This window comes from Peromyscus maniculatus, chromosome 9, assembly GCF_049852395.1.
Source record: "Peromyscus maniculatus bairdii isolate BWxNUB_F1_BW_parent chromosome 9, HU_Pman_BW_mat_3.1, whole genome shotgun sequence".
Taxonomy (NCBI): Eukaryota; Metazoa; Chordata; class Mammalia; order Rodentia; family Cricetidae; genus Peromyscus; species Peromyscus maniculatus.
In genome coordinates, this window is record NC_134860.1 from 86,081,783 (window position 1) to 86,099,591 (window position 17,809).

Below are 17,809 nucleotides of genomic sequence, written 5' to 3' on the forward strand. Positions count from 1 at the left end.
TCAGAGCTTAAAGGTGATTGCTGTCAGACTTTGCAAGCATAGTTCAATCTTGAGTCATGGATGGTAGAAGAAGAGAACAAGTTAACAGACTCTGTTCTGTGGCTGCCACACATACATTGTGGCTTCTTTGCATCTGTACACACACACACACACACACACACACACACACACACACACACACACACACTAAAAGAATAAATAGATAATTAAATATGTGATAAATAAGTTTCCAAGATTCAAAGTAATAGAGGGGGATATTTACTGGATAATTTTCATACTCCATGCACTTCAGGTGTTTGGTACATTTTAATCATTTTAATTTTTATAAATATCTTCAATGAGACATTTAAACTATGTCATCCACATTTCATTCGTAAAATAAATGAGGTAAAGATAAGCTAATAAATCATTCCAAATTACAGCTAATTCCCAGATAGTAATAATCAGGGACAAAATTTTAACTATTGATGATGTTTGGTTCTAGAATTTACAGATTTTATTTTGCTTATTTTGTATATGTATTTTTAGAAAGAGTTTCTAATTATTTGAGTTCTATTAAGACAATTTTTAAATTTTCAGATTATGTATTTTGATCATATACATTCCAATGCGTGAGTCCTCCCAAATCTTCCCTACCTCTCTACTCACTCTATTTTATGTTCTTTCTCTTTCCACAAACAAACATATATACAAAACTGATACTCTCGAAAACAAAAACTAAAATAAACAAAATAAATCTAAGCAATGTAAAAACATCAAAAAGAAAAAAAGCCATACAAATACACACACATATAGATGCACATAGACACACATACAAACACACACACACCACCACCACCACCATCAGCAGCAACAATAACAGCAAACCAACAAACACAAATGTAGCTCATTTTTTTTGTTGGTCAATACTCCTGAGCATCAGGCCTGCTCTGGTGTATAATTGAAATATCCAGTGTCACACCATTGTAGAAATTAAAATCCTGAGTTTTCCTCTCACAGTACATACCAGTTTTAAATATTATAAATAACATCTTGCTTAGAGACGGGGTTTTGTGTCACCCCCTTCTACATGTTGGAATTTTTGTTCATTTGAACTTGTGCAGGTCTTGTGTATTCCATTTGTCTCTGTGAGTCATACTGTCTGGGATATGCTCTTTCCTTGCAATATTTCTGCATACTTTTCCCTTATGAGCTACCTAATATAGATGAATAGTCTTAACGAAATACACACATCTAAAGCTTAAAATTTAATATCCACAATAGAAGAAAACGTATTGTTGGTATTTCTGGGTGCAGGTTACCTCACTCAGTATGATTGTGTCTAGATCTATCCATGTACCTGTGAATTTCATATTTAATATTTCTTAATCACTGAATAATATTCTACTGTGTAAACACTCCAGATTATCAGGTGATGGGCATCTAGGCGTTTCAAATATTCTGGCTGTTATGAATAGAGCATCACATATGCATAAAATTATAAAAACACTTATATATGTATGCAACATTGAAGCTGAGTCTCAGCTGTAGACCAAGCAGGTATCAAAACTCACAGTTCTTCTCAGTAAGAATCCTAAATGCTGAGATTTCAGGAGTGCATCATGTAGAGTGATTATCTTTAAGAAGTGTCACTGCCCTGCCTTGTCCATGAGGCTTATGTTCCAAGATACTCCATGAATGTTGAAAGCATAGACAGCACCAAAACCTGCAGTTACCATGTTTATTCCTCACATGCTTCATGAATTAAGCATGTTGAGTGGCTGACAAAAATTGCTTTGAATGTGTTTTTAAACTGCCATGTGTTGCTATTTGCCCTTTCCTTTTGTTGTGCCCAGATCGTGACTCCCAGAGAGACCACCAAAGACGAGCATGCCGGAATCCAAAAGCAAGGTTTAATTCTGGATATACAAGCCTAGGCAGGGACTTTGTCCAATACATCCAACGCAGTGGAGGCTGGAGGAAGTGCCCACCTATCTGCAAGCTCAGCTTTTAAAGAGAAAAATCACAAGGTTACATCATTTAGGGGTGCTAGTACAGGTACAATTCTGACTGGCTCGCTTCTAGGGACTTCTAGAAATTACTTCTAAGGGAGTGGTTGCCCACCACCATTTCTCATTGGCTGCCCTCAGGTGGGGCATTTCTGTGGTCAGTTGCCCTGGAAACCAGGGACAGGACATTCCATAGTCAGGCAGGCATTACCACATGACTATCTTGTGACTCTGTACTTTTACACTTATTCATGATGTTATTTTTCCTTTTTCAGCTTGATGCTTCACCTGTTTTATGGGGTATAATTTTAAGCAAGTGTTGAAAAATTTTCCTATGTCTTTGTGATGGATGAATAACATGCCATCATTTGACACCATAAAAACTACTGATAGATGTTACTTTCTTGTATTTAAAAATAACATCTTAAGGAAGAATTCTAACAATTATGGATACAACAATAAATTTAACAGTTGAATTACACAGAAAAGACTTTTAGCTTTCTAAACACATTTTCCAAAATTCTTATTGAATATATTTAAATATAGACAAGACTCGAATGTTTTCAATATTAAGAAGAAATGAATTTTATTTTATGTAATATTATATAATATCACCAGAAAAAAATTAACCAGTTTTTCTTCATCCATAGTTACTAATGTCCTATAATACATTATTCACTCAGCATTTTAGCAAATCTAAGTTGTATACACAGAGTATTTCAAATTCCATGAGGCTTTTCACCTCTTTGGTCTCTCAGTAGCTCCAGCTTGTACTGTAAGAAGTATAAACATCTGTTGAATTTAATGCAATAATTGAATGAATAAAAGTTAACAAAAATAAAAGAATGACATAAAAACAAGACATGTTTTGGTTAGAGAATCAATAGCACATTAGTCCTGTCTAAATAAAGATGTTTAAAAGATATTTAGATTTACAGTTCCAGATGAGTCACATTTTATGTTTTCTAACTGCCTGAATTATCTAGATTCAGTAGAAAACTTGTGATGGGAAATTTAACAAAATATCAAGATTCATGCAAGTATCACACTGATCTTTTGAGAATAATAATGTTGAAAAGGGACACAAGTTGAAGCCAAAAGTAGACACAAAGATTCCCTTTTACTGAACATGTATATGGACATTCAGCATTTGCACTATGAGGTATTTATTCAAAGCTGCTTGTGGTAAACATGTCCCATTTAAAGCCCGTGTTCTGATTCATCTATGTGACTATGGGTTTGATTGTAGCATTCCAATGAAACTAATGAAATGTTTAATAAAGACTACGCCGTTGGAAAGCATATCTCACAGACATGATATTTGTTTTCTATTCTTAGAGTAGGTTGATAAATGTCTACGCCTTTTAGAGTTAGATGAGGTCAGTAGAGAGTGTCTAAAAGGCTTCACAGTGAGGACTTCTGCTTTATGCTAATAGGCATACATTTCATAATTAAATAGGAAACCTCTATCATTCCACAAATATTTAATTGTCACAGTAAAGTCAAAGTCAGCTTTGTTCAATTCCCAAAAATAAACCTTGAATCACTGCATGAAAGACTCAGAGGAGACAGCAGATTGCTGTTGCTGTGTGGTTCAATTATAGCATTTGAGCTAATTTAATGAACTAACTTACTGTGCAGGTACTCGATAGTTTCTAGACTGAAAGCATATCTTCTATTTTATGTACTTTTGTATATTTCTTGTAATTCAGATAACAGGAGTAGTAATGCAAAGCAAAGTGGTTATGCTCTGTTTTTATAAGATCAACTTAGCTACATCTTGAAATGTCTGTTCAAACTATAAAGCTCTTTGAACACAACTTTTCTTGTAGTTGATATACACCAACTCTTTCTTCTGTCCAGGTCTTTATACAGCATTGTAGAAGTGTGCTTTCTAGATTTCCAGATACTTGTATTATTTTCCTCTCTTATTTGGTGAGTACAAAATTAGCAGTCTTTACTGGACCATGTCATATGTTCAAGTATAAACCATTCATTGCCACTGTGCTGCGATAAGCTAGATTTGAGTTTCAAGCTCACCAACTGAGTTGGGTCAGCAAAACTGCACAGTAAAAGCTTGCTCTGCAGAGAAATAGTCAGGTAATGTTGCTGAGAATAGAGAAATGGATACTGTGTCAAAGAAGAAATGTCTACCTCATACCTTAAAAAAAAATCTATATTTATTTTTAAGACTCAACTGTTAAAAAATTGGAAATGGACTACATTTAGTGTATTTAAATGGATGTAGTAAAAATCATGAACTCATTAAAACATATCTACAAATAAATATGAATGTATAATCCCCTTTCTTGTTAATCTATATATTTTTCATTAAATTAATCTATACATTATATCACAAAATCAGCCTAATAATACAAAATAACATAGTCCTTTTCAGAAAAAATGAACAAAACAGTATGAAACTTGGAGCTTAACATTTGTCAATAAATTGTAATTTACAATATATTTAAAATACTTGTAACAACTTTTTATAAACCTACATACTTTCTAAAAACGAAGAAGGTACAATCTTTACTGTTTCTTAAAATTATGTTAAATGTCTTAATAAAACTTTGTATTTAACTTTATAATTTGCATAAAGTTCTTCAAAAAGGATTTTGTCTTCTATTATGTGCGTGAAATTATTTTGAGCAAACACATTTCAAAATGTGGTTTTTTAGAAAGACTACTAATGTAGGTAAAGAAATAAGGTGATAAATTAAGAAAGTTACTTTGCATCAGGAGCAGATTTTTTTCACAAATAATTTTGAAATTCAGAATTTTGTAAAATTCATTTCAAATATAAAGTGAGGAAAATAAGTGAGTATTGAAATAGTAACCATGGTTTCCACACACGGGTGTGTTTCAACATCTGCTTTAAGAATTTTTGTTGTTTGTCTCAACTTTGGTGATATATCATTAAAAAATATCTTATTCACCCCCTTCATACTGAGTAAATGGCACTGTCTGAAATTATATTGGCATATGTCTCCAAAATTCCAGCTAACTTTTTCAGAATATATTTCATTTCCAAACAATAAATAGTAGTTCATTTTGAGAACAAAGGCATCATGCAATTTCTTTTTCTTTGAGTCAGAGTAGAATAAGAATGCACTTAAGTTGTTGCTTTTCTCCATGGGAAGCCTTTCCCACAGCCCAAGAAATATGTCTTTCCTTATATTGAGACCAGTAAGATGTAAAACACCCATAACCTCAGGAAAACTTCACTATTTTTTCTGGAATTGGGTCAAGAAACTTTCAACAGGAAAAGTACATGTGTCTATCTGTATGGTGACAGCAGGCTATCTGTTTGGAGAAAACTGAATAGATTTGTGACTATCATCTGCTCTTTTTTTTCTACCCTGCCCAAATAATTCCCAAAGAAAGCAAACACAACTCTTGCCATTTTCCCACTTCCCACAGGACAGATGCTCACTATTGCACACTGTTTTCAATTTCAGTGAATTCTGGGTAGACTGATCTTCTCACTAGCATGGAGGCAGGACTTCGGGTTTCAACATGGAGAAAAGACTAAGCTCTTTGTTTAAAGAGGTCCTAATAAAACACACATGATAGATTCAGGGGGAAGATGGGCACTGAGGATGGTGAGTATGTAAGAAAGAAGCCTGCTGGAATAGTGCACTCCAAAGTTCCACACAGAGCAGCAGCATTCTTCCCAACACCTTCTACCTGCCACCACCCTCTTACTCTGGTGCCACCATCCACTATCTTCCATACTCCATCACATTCCTACTTTACCCTTCCTACTTGCTGTCATCTTCATACCCACCCCTACCTAGCTCCTATCCCTACCATATTCCTACCTCCCCCTTGCTACCACTAATTGCTCTCTCACCTGCCATCACCCTCCAATATTCCAACACCTCCTTACTTTCCACTAACATGCACACAAGACAAAGCAGTAACAATGGAATTAAACACAGCAATTTTGTTCCCAAATCCTTAGCAAATTTATTTGTTAAAAAAATGCTATGAATACCAAACAAAATTCATTTTTAATAATTGAATTTAATTGAAAAAAATCTATAAACCAGGATATTCATTATTTGAAATATGGTGACATTTTATTTGTGCTGAAATGTGATTTTATTTATATGTTAATAAATAAAGTTGCCTGGGGATCAGAGCTAAAAGCAAGCCATTTAGCAGAAATCCAGCAGTGGTGGCACACACCCTTAATCTGATCACATGGCAGGCAGAGTCTCTGTGTGGTCAAGGACACAGCCAAGCGATGAAATGAACTTTCAATCCCAGTACCAACCATAGAGACCTGGAGGTCTGTATAGACAGGCAGTGATGAGGAAGTCATGTGGTTGGGTGTAGAGGCAATGAGAAAGCAGAACAGAAAGGCAATAAAAAGACAGACACACCGGAGAAGGTCTCTCTTTGGGGAAGGACAGCAGTGAGTGGTAAGATAAAGTTTATTTGCTAGTGCTCTGATCTCTTGGACTTTTAACTCTGTATTTGGCTCAGCGTTTCTTATTTAATAAGACCGTTTAGAATTTTGTCTACATTGAAATGAGTTTTACTTTTGATAGTAATGGTTTAGAAGACTGCTATTCAATTCAAATATAGTTTTATTGTATCTCCACCACAAAAATGAAAATGCCCCTTTCTTTCAATGTTCTTTGCCGTTTTGTGGTCATCTATGAAATCCACATGGCAGCACATATGACTGGATAGGCAATGTAGGAATACTGAAAAGTGAATGTAAAAGGAGAATACAAATTCCCCTTCTTCACTCTCCACAACTTTAGGTAACTGCAGGCATGGCAGCCATCTTACAGCACCAGGATGGGATATGCATCGGGGTGCTAAGAGTAGTCTAATCCTCATGGTTTCAGAAGTGCCTTCAAGTAAGAGTCTGACCAACTTCTGGAAAGTTCTGCTGAAGAAATTGTGTGTTTCTTGTTTGAGGCAATTATTTGAGGTTTGTTTTATATACTGCCAAATCTTATCTTAATTAGTAAACTCATCCAGCAATAGAAAACCACTGTTTTTTCAAAGTTTGGCTACCTAAGTTTCCTGGAGTGAATTAAGATTAATGAAATGTTGATAATACATCTTTATTATGTTTCCAATTAAGTGTGAGTGTCTAAAAGTTGAGAGGGTTATAAAAAGGTTATTTTAATTTTGTTTTATTTTAAGTAACAATTATTTGCAATGAAAACTCACTTATGCAATAAATTAGCTGTAAATAAAAAAGTAACCTATAGAAACACAAATGTCACAACATGGGGCCAGCCAATTGTCACCAATTCTCAATAAAAATTCTATTAATAAAAATTTTATTTTATTAAGATTTGATGAAATAATTGTCTCTTTTTTGTTTAAAATATGCAACATGGGAGTACAGAGTATATAGTTGTCATCACACATATCTTAATGTGATGTTGACGTGAATGATGACCCATTCTATCAGGGAGATGACTAAATGTGTTGCTTCTCTGCTACCTCTACAATTTTGAGTTTATCCACAGTAAAATGCAACTCCCAGGTGAGAGAGGCAGACTTTGAGTCAATGACTAGAAGTTCTCTTAAGCAGTTACAAATAGCATAATTGTCAGTTATACCATTTTATTTCTGAAGACATCTAAAAACGCTGTACATACAGTTATGATACAGTTATAGCAGTAGCAAAACGTGGAACATAATAATAAATAGAATTGTTAACATATTTTTTGAGAGTTTCATGCATGAGTATAGTATTTACATCATTTCCACACCTCCTTCTTCCTGCTCCAATTCCACCTGTGCTCCATATACTACCAAACAAATTTACAACCTTTTAAAAATTATTATTGTTATACATATACATACATGCATGTAAAATACAGCCTGTTGAGGCCATTTAATTTTTATAATATATGTGTGTATTCAGGGCTGACTGGGATTGCATGTCAATCAGGAAATTTGCCTTTGGAGAAGACTGATACTCCTTTTCTCTGTAGCTATTAGCTTCCTATAATACTTCATTTTGGAGTAGATTTTTTGTGAGATATCCCTCATCCACATATCATACCAACTGGTAGCCATTGAACAGATATTGTTTAGGAAATTTGCCTTTGGAGAAGACTGATACTCCTTTTCTCTGTAGCTATTAGCTTCCTATAATACTTCATTTTGGAGTAGATTTTTTGTGAGATATCCCTCATCCACATATCATACCAACTGGTAGCCATTGAACAGATATTGTTTAGGTCACCATGTTGTTGAGATTCCATGGGTGAAGTTTCTCTATTATGTAGAAGACATTATTGCAGAGCAGGGTCCTGGTTCCCTGGCTCTTACAATATTTCTGTTCCACATTCCTTGAGCTCTATTTGTAGGGCCTGTATTGAGAATGTATCAGTTGTATCTGGACCCTCTACTGCTACTTTATCTCTGTATGTTGTCAATTGTGGATTTTTGTAACAGTCTCTGCTGCAATAACCATCTTATTTAATGTGGGGTAGAAAGCTACATTCATCTCTAAGCATAAGAATACATATTTAGAATGTGGTTAGAATTTATACTGGTTTTGGGGAATTCACTAGTATGTTCTCCTATAGGGTCCATAACTTCAGAAGCCATGGGTAATTGGGTGAATTTACAGTACCACACACACATTCCTTCATCCTGAATGGATTTTAAGTCTAATTAGAGAGCTTTTGGTTAACCCCATGACATAACTGTCATTATTGCTTCTTTAGTATATCTAGTCATGCTGGTCATTGTTTTGGTGCATAGGTTGAGTGGGACTAATTGCTTTTTTTCCTTGTCAGCTTGCATAGTATTCTTAAATAGTATAAGATAAATTTCAGAGAGGAGTCTTCCAGGTCATATCCTATGCACTATTCCTCCAACTCCTGGGTCCTAAGTTTGTGATATCTTTAGAAATAGGATCTTTTTTTTTTTTTTAAAGATTTATTTATTTATTTATTTATTTATTTATTTATTTATTTATTTATTATGTATATAGTGAGTTCTGCTTGTGGGCCAGAAGAGGGCACCAGATCTTGTTACAGATGGTTGTGAGCCACCATGTGGTTGCTGGGAATTGAACTCAGGACCTCTGGTAGAGCATCCAGTGCTCTTAACCTCTGAGCCATCTCTCCGGCCCGAGAAATAGGATCTTGCTTTCATGTTTTGTGAGGCATCCAAAAGGAATGCCAATAGTCTATGCTATTTTGAGTCTATTGTGGTCCTCTGACAACAATGGAAAAGATGATTTCCATGCCTGGCACTGGGGATTGTTAGGTTGTCTATGGCTCTCTGAGGTAACATGGTCACTCTAAATGCGATAATTTTATTCAAAATAGTTATAGGTATATAGATGTATTATATACATATTTTAAGTAAATTAATTTTCCTCATGGCTTTTTCAAACATGCTTAGAGTTATGAAACATAGATATTTGAAGATAGCCTTTATTCACATAGTCTTTATTCACAATGCTCCCTAGTGATAGGAACATTTAATGTTTTATTATGCCTTTTAATTACCTTCTCTAATTATCTTCATTGCAAAATTTAGCAAGCTTTTACTATTCCTTTAATTGTAACAACTAGTAAGTTATGTAATTGATTATAGCAGATATCTAAATTTTTAAATTATATGAGACATAACAATTATATCTATCTCACAAAACATTATAGAGAACTAATTAGTAGAGATATGGGAGGACACTACATACTCATTCAAGCAAAAATCTGCCATGAGGATATTGAAATTGTACACATATATGCAGCAAAACATAAGGTAGCCATGTTCATAAAAGAGACAGTATAGCAGCTAACATCAGATATCGTCCCTCATAGTGATAGTGGGTTGTTGCTGGAGGGCTTCTCTCCAGGTTCCCCAAGCCCCGCAGTCCCACAATCCACTTATAAAATAATCACTCAGACGCTTATATCACTTATAAACTGTATGGCCGTGGCAGGCTTCTTGTTAACTGTTCTTATATCTTAAATTAACCCATTTCTATAAATCTATACCTTGCCACGTGGCTGGTGGCTTACCAGCGTCTTTACATGCTCTTCTCCTGGCCGTGGCTGCAGTGTCTCTCCTCCTTCTTCCTGTTTTCCAAATTCTCCTCTCTCTTTGTCCCGCCTATACTTCCTGCCTGGTCACTGGCCATCAGTGTTTTATTTATATAGAGTGATATCCACAGCACTTCCCCTTTCTTCTTTTTTTTAAAAAGGAAGGTTTTAACTTTAACATGGTAGAATTACATATAACAAAACAATTACCGAGCAAGAATTATAGTTATAATATTAAAGAAGATGTCCTATCTATCTTATATTTGTGAGTTTAAGGTTTTATAGCTAACTTATCTTTTATCATAACTGAGGAAATTACGACTATCTAGTCTTCAACCACATCAAAGACCTGAGAAGGAACATAATGGTACCTGAGAAATGGTAGATGGATGCAAGCAACTTTCGGGAATCTTGCAAGAGTAGACCAAGACAGCTGGCAGCCTGGACAGTCACCTAATGTTTCTCAGCATTGTTGATGCATTCAAATTGGCTACAGGCCTAGAGTATCTGACAGACCATTTTTAGAAGCAGGAATTTTAAGAGACCATCTTACCCTGTCTTGGCAGAGTACAGTGGTCGCTTTCCTTGTGTCCCGCTTGTCCAGAAAGGACAGCATTGCATTTGTACTGTCAGCCATCAAGGCAAGGGCAGTTCTTTGCCCAGTAGGCCATTTTGTGCCAAGAAGACAAACTTCCAAATGGAAATGTCTTAGAAGCCCAACATTCTCTCGGGATCAAATTGGTGCAGCCAGGAGCAATTGTGTCTCATGTCAACAGAATTCTAAGTTATTTAAATGCCATATTCTCTAGGTCTATGAAGTGTTTGAAGATTACCTATCTATCTGAAATATATCTATGTATACCTAGAAGACTTAACTAACATGGCTACAGATATGATTATCATAGATGAATAATTATTAATCTATTTTTTAATTATCCATTACAATTTTAAATGAGTTATATAAACATAATACCTCAAACAAGAATAGAAATATATATATACACAGTATAATAAAATTAACTTCAAGTTTGTATCAATGAGCTAAAATTTATACCAATGTAAAACATTTTAAACATAAACTAAAATCTATACCAATGTAAAACATTTTAAACAAGTTGTTCTTTAAAAGTAGGTTCATTAATCTACCCTTTTATCTTATCATCTACATATCCTCCTATATATCTATATGATATCCCCTTTTCTTTTTTAGAAAGAGATCACATTTATAATCAACCTGTTTTAAATAAAAATATTGGTTTTTCTCTGTCCCACACCAAAGGGCTCTTCTGATTTGGGACACAAGAATCTCTTAACCATTTTTTTTAAAGCAATATGTCTGGGTTTAGAGGGGGAGTGAGCCAATTCCACCTCTAAAGCCAGCTTGGTATATTTGGGAATTTGGGTGTAGCTTCTCTTACTACTTCCTGCTGGAGGGGGGCGCTGTATCTTATGGGGATACAAAGAAAATTTTAGGATTATGGAATAGTCCATGAGGCTGTATTGTCTGAGCCAGTTGCCTTCAAACCATTTTGGATGTTGGATCATCTGGGCCATGGTGTCATCGGAGATCTTTCAGGGGGTCTTGGCTGGTGAAACCTGATGTATCTTAATCTGGAACAAATCCACAGCCTCTGGCTTTCTGTGGAAACAAAAGCAGAACCTCTTTTCCAAAGCAACATATCCTTAAATCCAAAGTTTGAAGTCAAGGTACCTTTAAAATATACATTTTGGCATAACTCAACAGCTTTTGCAATCAAATGTTTTTCTTCAGTTACGAATATCAAAGACAACATAATCCAGATTCTCTGTGTGGTAGCCATCGTTACGTGGCTTATTTTTTATATTACCTTGAGCCTTGAGCCTATTGCTTTAAACTGTACCATTCTAAGAATGAAACGGCGCTGTGGCTGCTGGCTCCGCCCACTTCAGCTTCCCAACATGGCAGTGGTACATTTTCTGCCAGCTCTGGGAGTCATCAAGTCTCAAAAATAGTGGGTCTAAGCTTTTATCAAAGCAGCATGTAGCCCAGAAACCTTTTTTTTTTCTTTTTTTAAATAATAGTAAAGACTAAATCTACCACACAGCTTAATGTGCCGCTGGCAGACGCCTCATTTCCGCCATAATGCTGGTCAAATGCACACGCCAGGAACCCGCCAGTGTTCAAACCTGCGTTTTGCAGCGTCTAGCTGCCCGTATGAGACAAGAAGCAGGAACCTGGTTTTGGCTCTGTTTAGAATTGGTTATTAAATATTCTCAGGTTTAAGGTGGAAACTCGAGCCGTTGGGCGCCATTTGTTGCTGGAGGGCTTCTCTCCAGGTTCCCCAAGCCCCGCAGTCCCACAATCCACTTATAAAATAATCACTCAGACGCTTATATCACTTATAAACTGTATGGCCGTGGCAGGCTTCTTGTTAACTGTTCTTATATCTTAAATTAACCCATTTCTATAAATCTATACCTTGCCACATGGCTGGTGGCTTACCGGCGTCTTTACATGCTCTTCTCCTGGCCGTGGCTGCAGTGTCTCTCCTCCTTCTTCCTGTTTCCCCAATTCTCCTCTCTCTTTGTCCCGCCTATACTTCCTGCCTGGTCACTGGCCATCAGTGTTTTATTTATATAGAGTGATATCCACAGCAGTGGTTGACTTTAATACCCAACTCTTACCAATAGAATGGTTATCCAAACAAAATAAACATAGAAATCCTGAAGCTAAATAACATCATAAACCAAATGGAACCAGAAGATATCCACAGTTCATTTCACCCAAACAGAAAATACACATTTTATTTTCAGTATCTTATGGAACTTTCTCCAAATTTGACCGTATACTTGGGCACAGATACAATAAAATTGCAATTACAGGCTATATTTGATCTGACCACTATGGATTAAAACTGAATAACAGAAATAACAGAAAGCTTACGAACTCATGAAAACTGAACAACTCAATGCTGAATGGATAATGTATCAATACAGAAATCTATAAAGAAATTTAAAAATCTTTAGAAATGAATTAAAACAAAAACAGAAAATTCCCAGATTTATGCGACACAATGAAAGCAGTACTAAAAGGAAAGTTCATAGTATTAAGCACCTACGTAGAAAATTTGGAGGGTTCTTATATTAGTACATTAAACAATACACATGAAAGATCTAGAATACAAGGAAGATATCACCACCCAAAGGAGTAGATGGCAAGAAATAATCAATTCAGGGCTGAAATCAATAAAATCAAAACAACAACAATAAAATAACAAAACAAAGAATCAAGGAAAGAAAGAGAAAATGAGTAACACTGACAAATCCATATCCAAATGAACTAAAAAATTCAGAAAAAATATTCAAGTGAGCAAAATTAGAGACAAAAAGGTGGCATAATAACAAACATGGAGAAAATCCAGATCATCACAAAGACATACTACATTAAACTGGAAAACCTAAAATAAATGGATAATATTCTTAATATATTCCACATATCAAGTGTGCAATATCTAATGCTGGGCATGTCGCCTGGCCTTAGGAGTGTTTGGTATACCCGGTGAGACTCTATTGGAGAAAACACATTTTTCATTTGTGAGCAATTAATTATTGCATAGAGGGTCTGGGTTAGAGATGGGGGCTTGTGTCAACTTCTCCATTCAGTGATGAGACCCCACCTGGCATAGATCTGTTCAAGCCCTGTGCACATTGCCACTCTGAGTTCATATGTGAATTGGTCAGGCTCTGTTTTAGAAGACTGTGTGTTATTGGTGTTCCTTATACACTCTAGCTCTTTCAATCTTCCTACCTCCTCTTCTATGGGGTTCTCTGAGTTTTCAGGGGAAGGTTTTGATAGAGACAGTCCTCCATATTGTCCTGCTGTGGACATTTGTGTATTTCAACACATATCCTTATGTTTTTGTGTCAAGCAGTTTACAGAGTCAGCCATTTCCCAAGCCCCCAATCCTGAGATTTTTGACAAAAGCAAACATAAAAGGTCATTATATTTGTCTTAGTGACTGTCCTGCTGTTGTGAAGAAACACCATGACCATAATAACTACAGCATATACAGGGAGGCTCTGGAGCACTGGCTGACAGCCTCATCCTGTAAGCAGAAAGGGAGAGAATGGACCTGCCATGAGCTGTTGAGATGTCAAAACTCTTGCCCAGGGACACACTTCCACCGACAAGAACACACCAACTCCAACAAGCCCACATTTCCTAATCCTTCTTCTACTATCAAAGAATCTTACTCCCTGGTGCCTAACCTTTCTAACATATGAGCCCACTGGCACCATTCTTATTCAAATTTCCACACTATTATTCAAATCTGAAAACTATTATTTTATTTTATTATAATTAAGCCACAAATATATGACATAACCTAAGTTACTTTAGAAAAATAATAGATAATTAAGTAAATGTCAATAAATTGAACTGTCAGTAAATGCAACTGAAACATTCTAAAGAAGGAACACAGAACAACTAGTGTTTCAAAACTCTGCATAGAGTTTCTAGGGGGAAGTCAGGTAAATTAAAATTTCAATGAGTGCCCTTAAAAAGGAGGCAAGTTCAAATGGGTAGATGATGTGGATTTTAAATTAAGAGAATTTTATGATATAGCGTAGGAATATAAGAATAGTATATAAAAAAAATAAGATGTCATTTTAAGAATCCTTAAAGTAAAGAATCAAAGGAAATTCTGAGGAGGCAGCAACTAAGACTTAAAGGAATATATAAATCTTTAAATTAAATTGCTGAGCATGAAAAGTAAACAATACAGTAGAATATGTGACTGGACACATTGTCTTAAACTGGGAGCATGGGCTGATAGGTAGAGAGTTCAAATTAATCATAAAATACCAAATGTGTGAGATTCAAGTCAGCAAGAAAAGCCCAGAAGACAATAGAATGGCAACTTCTGGGAAACTAGGTGCCAGAATCATATTTCATTCTGTATTTAAGCTCTTTCTGGAATGAGGATTAAGTAAGAATATTTCCAGGACAACTAAATCTGAGAGGCCAAGTGCTTCTGTATGAAGATGACTTATTTGTCTGCTTCTTGACTTGGCACTAAGTATATTACTGACTCCTCTTTCCATACCCTGTTTCTGGAATCTGCTTGTGTACTGATGTTATAAAAGGACAAACACACTGCTTAAATTGATTACACAACCACAGGCAACTAAGGAATATTGAGTGCGGGAGAAACTTACCCCAGGAAAAGCTACCCAGCTGGCTACTCAATAGCAAGTGCTTGGCTCCCAAATCATATAGATACAAGTGTATTTTATGAACTGAGCAAGTTGCATTTATGTATTTAGGGATATGGTGTGTGTGTGTGTGTGTGTGTGTGTGTGTGTGTGTGTGTGTGTGTGTGTATGTGTGTGTACATATGTGCAGGCACACATGTGAAGCCATGAATTTAAGAATGAACAAACGGCCTTGAGTTTCAGAGAAACCAAGGCAGTACATTTGAAAGATTATAAAGAGGAAAGGAAAAAATGTTATAAATACCTTTTTAACTTCAAAAACTAAGAAACAATGAAAAGTCATTAAACAAATCTCAATTACCTTCTGAGTAAGCATGATCTCTCTCAGTGTAAAAGATTTCTAAGGTTTGCAAGTAAACTTTGGTAATCCTGTTTCTCAGTCTTTTCCATACATTTGTTCAGCTTGCTGTACTTCAATTCCGGCATGTTTTCTCCTGTCTCAATATTCTTGCACTGTGTGCTCAGCTTCCAATCACTCTCCTTTGGTAGAAAATTCTTCTTTGAGTTTATGTTGAATTCTAATATACATTTCTGTATGTGGCTTATATATTTTTCCACCTCGCCACCCTCAAAATTCATTATGAGTAGACAATTTTTAAGTGCTTAAAAGACTTCTGTATCCTACCTTCGACTCACAGGTCAAACCTACAGATAATATATCTCAGAGAGTCCTCCACAGCAGTGTGTGAGTACAGGCAGCAGAGTGTAGTAGTAAAGACTTCAGTGGCACACTCTGATCAGCTTTAAACAGAGCTGTCTCATTCTTTGAGATTTAGAAAAGAATTATGCCAAATGATGATCTTGCAGCTTGAAAGACTAGGGAACCTTCTGAAATAGAACTCATGGTAAGAAAAGAAATTATAAAGCCTGCGGACTTTAGAAGGTGAAATTTCTTCAGAGGATGAACAAATGTGAAAAGGGCATGACACCAGTGATTCATTTTTGTTTTTAGCCTCCAAGGTTCGGTAGCATAACTTCCAGGGACTCATTTTAATAGTGGCCTTAGAGAGAATAAGCTGTGGATAATACATTAAAGAATGCTGTTCACTGAAATTTACATGAGAAACGGCAAGAAGTGAAGTCTTGCCTATTAATTACTGACCTTAACAGAGAAAGATGGTGGGAGTCGAGGGAGCTCAAACTCTCTGCTTAAGCATACGAGAAGAGTGGAATTGTGTTGATGAGTCCTGAGCAATGCTTTTCCACCTACAGCAGTGGTTTAATATCAAGTAGGTAACTTGACATAAAATAGCTCTAATCTAAAGGGCCAAAGAGGTATTTTGTTCTGGGGCCAAATATGACTGATCATAGATTGGGAATCACAGGTTTGGATTGCTCCTACATATTAACAGTTCATGTTCCTACATATTAACAATTTTATGAAGTTTAGATAGTAACAGAAGGAAGAAGAAAGAAAATAAATAAAAACAATTTTTCTGACATGTTGGTGGTGGTTTGGGCTCAATAGGTTATAACACAGACGAGATCTCTGCTGTAGAGTTCAAATCCTCTCTGACATCCTCACTCTTTCAATGTCTGTTGACTGAATGCATTCTATAACATGTCATTTGATAGTCACAAGAACATTAGTTAAGACAAAGAAGGGTCTCAGGATGGCTACTAAGGGAACTAAAGACAGTCCACTATAAATTGTAATTAGTCTGGAGCAGCAGCATTCCAATGTCTTCAAAAATATTAATGGTGATTGCCCGGTCTTGTAGAAGATTCAATGTAATGTGAGGTGGCTTTGAAAATTTTTGTTTATAACAGTGATGTGGATGGCAAATTTCTTGCAAATTACTGAAACTAGTGTTATCCAAGGGTCTGACAGATAAGAGTAAAATATATGGAGCAGGAGAAATGATAGTGATTTTCATAATATTGGGAAGTATCATCTTTATTTGGCACATTGACATTTTGTATCAACTATGGATTCTTCGGTGGCCTTAAAAGTAAAGAATCTTCCCAGCAACTGTGCTTGGAAAAGATGCTAAAGATGAAGTTTCTCCTTAAGCTTTGTCTTGAAGGAAATAGTTCAGCTAAGAGGCACTCATGGTTTCAGAAGAATTTTAGTATACGAGAGAGAGAGAGAGAGAGAGAGAGAGAGAGAGAGAGAGAGAGAGAGAGAGAGAGATTGGAACAGGTTGAGTCAGGTTTTTGTTCTTTTCTTTCCCTTTCTTTCTTTTCTTTTCTTCCTTTTCTTTCATGTCTTCATTTTGTGTGTGTGTGTACCTGTTCATGTGCATGCTCATACATGGAAATTAGAGAGAATAGCTTATTGGGTTTAAAAGAGAAATTTAACATTAATGATATAATGTTATGGAAATATACATGGAGATAAGGGAATCATTTTTTTTTTCAGATTTGCCTTTTAGGATATTTCTTTTCATGATTCTCTTAAAATACCCTGTGATTGGGGTAGGGGATAAAAACCAAAGTGTATATAATATTAGAATTAAGATGGTCTTTGGAGGCGGCAAATCCCTCATTAGTGTTCTTGTGAGGCAATGGGCAAGGGACCCTGAT